The 5,653-nt window shown below is 40.4% G+C and overlaps 1 long non-coding RNA gene across 1 annotated transcript; it reads left to right on the forward strand.

The window, feature by feature from the left end:
- The first annotated feature begins 2,325 nt into the window (after nt 1-2,325).
- On the forward strand, nt 2,326-4,406 carry LOC307157427. Its single transcript, XR_013820955.1, has 4 exons — nt 2,326-2,489; nt 3,523-3,595; nt 3,744-3,853; nt 4,333-4,406. It is a non-coding gene; the product is annotated as an uncharacterized lncRNA (long non-coding RNA).
- The last annotated feature ends 1,247 nt before the right edge of the window (nt 4,407-5,653 follow it).

Here is a 5,653-nt window from a genome sequence, read left to right on the forward strand (position 1 = left end):
ACGGCTTCATGCCTTCGTTTCTCGCTGCTCCTGAACACTCGAATGAAGTTACGGGTGCGCTGCCGTGAAGTTACGGCACTCTGCCTTGTTCTAACCGACCATCAAAGTATTGCCGCGCTGGAGTTACGGGGTTATGATGTAGCAATTAAATCACCTCAGACACACACTTACATTTTTCACAGTGATTGCTTTTGTTAGGTTAGAAGAATGGCATACTCTCGGGGGAAAATGATGGTGGAGATGGCTTTGAATCTTTAACATCCAATAATAGCTAGCGGTAGCCTTAAGCTAGTGATACTACTTCACAAACTAGACACAAACACTTTTCGAGCCATAATCAACAATTTATCCAGTAACAAGCGCTGAATAGAGCAGGCTTGTATGATATCTTAATTTACAGCCCGTAATACAAAGCTACATGTACAACTGAAATAAAATATGCTTCTCATAGTCTAGCTCTCGCCTGCCAATGACAGTCCACTGACTGAAAACTACGCGAGTTGGTTGGTTGGAGCCGCAACGACACACCCATTATACACCAGCAACAGGAATAATTTAGAGCCTACCTTTTGTTGAACCTTGGTTAAAATCCATGTCAAACAACCGACGAGAAGGCAATCCATTACATCCACCACGAGTTTTTAAAACTTGCTACCGGCTCTAAAACTGAAGTGTGTGTGTGTGTGTGTCTGTGCAGGGCCGGATTAACCATTAGGGCAACTGGGCACTTGCCCAGGGGCCCATAAGATCTAGGGGGCCCTGACAGGTAGGAAATTCACAGAAATTTAATAAAGTTATCAAACTCTTTTCAGTCTTCACTGCATAAACTGCATCTACGCGGGTTCACGCAGACTTTCCTCCCTCCCCGCTGAACGCCAGCGATTACTAATTCGTGAAATGCACTCCCGCTGGTTGAGCGCGGTAAAGTTCGTTTCAGGCTCGATATTAGCCGGACATTTGTTCTATAGGGTCGGTAGTCTAACAAAGATATCAATAGCAAGATTAGTTTTAACATTATGTGACCATTGTATATCGACATGATGAAATATTCGTTCAAAATCATTCGTGCATTAATGCTGCATAATTATACCTGAGAATGCTTTGACGCGTTTCCACAGCGCACGATGCTTAAGGGGACGTCTGCCAATTTCACCAACTGCGGTAAACGTAGTCTATAATTTGTATTATTTAAAATTACTTTTAACATTTAAAAACAGACGTTTTCAAATCCCAAAGCTTGCAGAAGGTTCCTAATGACAATACTGACTTAGGCTACAGATTTCCTGGTAGCCTTGAGTAAATTAACATGTCTAAGAAAATGATTCATAAAACGTATAAATATCAGTTGAGCCTATGTTTACTTTCTTCACTGACACAGACGAAAATGAAAAGACTATCAGTCAAAGTTCAGCTTTAGGAGGGGTAGAAATAGGCCAGGATAAGGAGACTGAGAGAAAAAGAAATATGAAGATGAGGAGAGAGCAGGTATTGACAAATAATCTAATGACAAGGTTTTAAAGGTAGCCTATTTCTTATAATTTTTTGGCCTTAAAAAGTCCTAAATTGCACATATGTAGGTCAAAGAAATCCAAATTTTCTCGGGGGGGCATGCCCCCGAACCCCCCTAACTACGGGGGGCCTTGAGTCTTGTTGCCCAGGGCACAGGAAATTGTTAATCCGGCCCTGTGTCTGTGTGTGTGCGCATGCGTGCGTGCGTGCGTGAGAAAGAGAGAGAGAGGCGCGGACGCGATCCCACTGTTCGATCGCGCCCGCACCTCTCTCTCTCTCTCTCTCACACACTGACACGCACACTCTCTTCAGTTTTAGAGTCAGTTTTTCACAAAAAAAAAAAACTTTAAATGTTCCACATCTTTTATACTTTAGTGATGTTAATCAACTTTGTTTTATGAAATTCATGTTAATTAAAACCATTCATACTTTTCCAACTATTCTCACTACTTTAACTTCTTGTTGATACATGTAAAGCCATTTTATAGTGAGTCCAATTTTAATATTGCTTACATTTTAAGCATAACATTGGCTATAAAATAGAAGTTAAGGTCTTTTGCCTTGGTATGACCAATTGTCATTTTGTGGGCAATGCTAAGGCAGAATACAGTAACTTCCGAAAAATGGTCAAAGGTCAAAATTGAGTTCAACATTTTTTTGTAGATGGGTTAATAAAGGTATACACTACAACATGTGAAAATTACAATATTATACCTATAACTCAATTGCCAGGACATTAAGATAACTTTAAAGTCATTTTTCTCAGTTTCACACTCTGGTGAGTTAAGGTCTTTTGCCTTAGTAGGACAGAGCTGAGCTGCTGCTTGCATTGATTACTCGGTCAGACCTGGATTATTTTATATGCCTGTTGAATTCTTCAATTTTGAGCGAATTTAAGTTGATATCAATGAAGAACAAAAGCTGGAATGTGAACAGAGGAAGGGGTCGTACGTGGTCTGTAAAAATACTGGCGATATCAGGTAAGAAAACATTTTTCAGTCCTTAGCAGTCAGTTAAATTAAAGGGGGGGTGAAATGCTCATTTTCACTCAATCTCCTGTTAATCTTGAGTACCTATAGAGTAGTATTGCATCCTTCATATCTCCAAAAAGTCTTTAGTTTTATTATATTTATAAAAGAAAGATAGGCTGTACCGAGTCTTTCCGGAAAAAACCGAGCGTCTGGAGGCGGGCCGTGTGGGCGAAGCCAGAGCCATAGAGAGAATCCGTCGATCTGGGCTTTGTTTATAAAACATTCATCGTCGAAATGCAGGGAACAAACAGTCTACACAACTCGTTTTTGCCCCGGAAAAACAATCTGCATCCACTGTTCCTAACGCTGGGTTCTTTGGGAACACTATGCAGCGCTGCCGATGATTTCCTGTTGAAGCGCGTTGATGTGCGCGGTCTCGCTCTCCTCTGGTCGACGTGTGCGCGGGTGAGCTTTTCCGGGAGAAATGCTCATATAAGGAGTTCCACTCTGGTCTACGTCATTAGATCCACGGTCGAAAAAAAACCAGCCGAAACTTGTACCAACCCGGAAGTAAGATTTTCGGCACAGAAATTCTCCGTTATTCGTCCAAAACATTTTTTTTAAACTTTGGCCATGTTTAGCGTGAGAATCCATCTCTTTAACACTGTAAACAACTCTGAATACATGAAACACCATTGTACCCCCCTTTTAACGTTTATGGACATGAGTAACGGTCATAGGCTTAATGCAACCTTATACGTTAAATAAGTTATCTCTCTGTGTGTTTTTGTACTGCTGTAGCAATATAAGCACGTATTTCAATGTAATTTAGTACCATCTGATATTGCTGTGTTTTGTTGTTGGTAATGTTGTGTGTTTAATGTCAGCTAACGTTAGTTTAAAAACACATTAGAGGTAAAAAAGCGTGGGAATGAGTAAAGTGATAAAACAGTCATTTATTCGTTAGAAGTATGTTTACATAACCTCTTCAAACACTGATAACAGTATTGAAAATATATTTGTTTACATTTTTTTTTTTTAGATCAAGCATTGGAATAATTTTTTTCTGGGGAGAACACCCAACAGAAAGACCCATTCACCAACTAACTGTTACAGTAAGTTAATTTTACCCACTGTTCAAAAACCTACACTGGGTTTAATATATAGTATTAATATGATTTTCACCTTTAAAGTAAGACATTTAATGTTACTGATAGAAAGTCTGAGTAACTTTTTTGTCCTTTTGTCTTTTTTCTGCTGAAGTGGCGCACTGAAAGTGGATGCATGTCACCTTCATCAGTCCTTTCTTTAATCACTGGACACCGTAAAGGGAAAGACCCTCAGACGTGTCATAATAGGATAAATGGCTGCAGGTAAAATTATTTGATGGTTTGATTTTGGTACCAATTGGTTTTTTTTGTTGTTGTTGTTTTTTTTTTGTGTGTGTGCTTCCCTTGCTATGATACAGATTTCTGATGGGATTGCCATGCTTAAAGTTTACATTTTTAATCATGTAACAACTAACAGTCTCAAAGATGACATTACTAGGGCTGGATTTATTGGATGGGATGCGCGCTACAATGTTCCATTCATTCATCAACTGAAAACAGGATGAGGATGACTAATCGATTTTTGGGATTTAAGAACTGATATCGTTTCGTAAAAATGAGAATCAATTAAAATCGAGAAATCAATATTTTTTACCCAGCCCTTGACATCACTCAGTTCATGTAGTGTGAATGTTATAATGGCAAACGTTTTTACAATTTAAGATTGTTTAAAGGAATGATATAAGAAAATACTGCTTTTTAAGGACTTTTCATTGAATAATTTCTTCTTTCCCCCTCTTCAGATTCGCCAAGGATCCAGCTGATTACTGGCAATTTGATGGAGGATTATTCTTTAGCTGCTACATTGCACTATCACTTCTGGTACAGATTCATTGGCCTTTTGTGTTATTATTTTACTTGATTTAATAAATTACTTTTAATTAGTAGCCTACAATGTATGGTTAGGATTCTGAATTAAAATGTTTCTCCACAAATATTATCAGAAATATACGGAGCCCCCAGGGGTCAGGCAAATTGTTGAAACAATATAAACCTGCATTGAAAGATCTAATTCAAAGAGCAACAGACCACAACCCTCTCAGCTCAACACCACAATTAGTTGATTTCTTCATCCGTTTTAAAGATGAAATCATGACCTTATTATAGTAATCGTAACTGACACATGGGAGTAATATTATTTTTTTTACAATTCCATGTTGGGGCTCTGAAGAATTGCTTGTGTGAATACATAAAATGTGTTTAAGAATGGATTGTGTTGTATACTTTGTTTTCTACCCGACTAATTGAACTGTAAAGTGAAAATCTTGTACATGACTTATTTTGTATTGAGTTTTCTTGCTTTTATTTATACAGGATAGTGTCACAGGTCGGGGTGGGCCAAGCCAGACTGCACCCACCCCTGGAAACCGGGTACCACCTCAAGGAACGTGTCAAGGACCAGACAGACAAGGGAATAAAGGAATAACAGTTTTCTTTATTAAGTTAAAAGCAGTAATTTGAAGAATCCTAATTAAAATCTTCTTTCTTGTCACCAGAGGGAATTCGATGGCCCCCTGGACCGTAGAGGGGAGAACGATCGTGGCGGCCCTGCAGCTCGTTGGAGAGGGATCAGGAGGAAACTCACACCGTCTAGGTAGGTCACTGGGTAAGTACTCTTTACAGGACTCAAGAGGAAGTCGTGGTTATACGGACCCCATTCGGACTGGAACCAGGTAAGTACTCATGGGCGGGAGTGGAACAAGTCCCGGATGCTGCCCCCGAGGTAAGTACCCAGGGAGCGGTTGCCTCAGACTCGGACGAAGCACAGGGACACAGGTGGCGAGCGGACCGGGCCAGGAGGGGAAACAGGTAAGTATATCCCGGTAAGTGTCCTTTATGCCAAACCAGTTAGAACGGGGGCCTTTAGCCGAGACGTGAGGGAACCTTGGACAACAGGAAGACACTTCGATCGAGGCATGTGCCGCAGCTATTCCTTTTCCTTCTCAACAGGGGCAGCGGCTTGCAACGTAGGCATGGAGGGCCACCAGGCAGAAGAACACTGAGCGAGACGCTCCCCTTCGGCGGTGTACTGCAACAATACAACAGAGTTCAACGGTTCAGCGG

The sequence above is a fragment of the Squalius cephalus genome (assembly GCF_949319135.1).
Source record: "Squalius cephalus genome assembly, chromosome: 4".
Lineage (NCBI taxonomy): Eukaryota > Metazoa > Chordata > Actinopteri > Cypriniformes > Leuciscidae > Squalius > Squalius cephalus.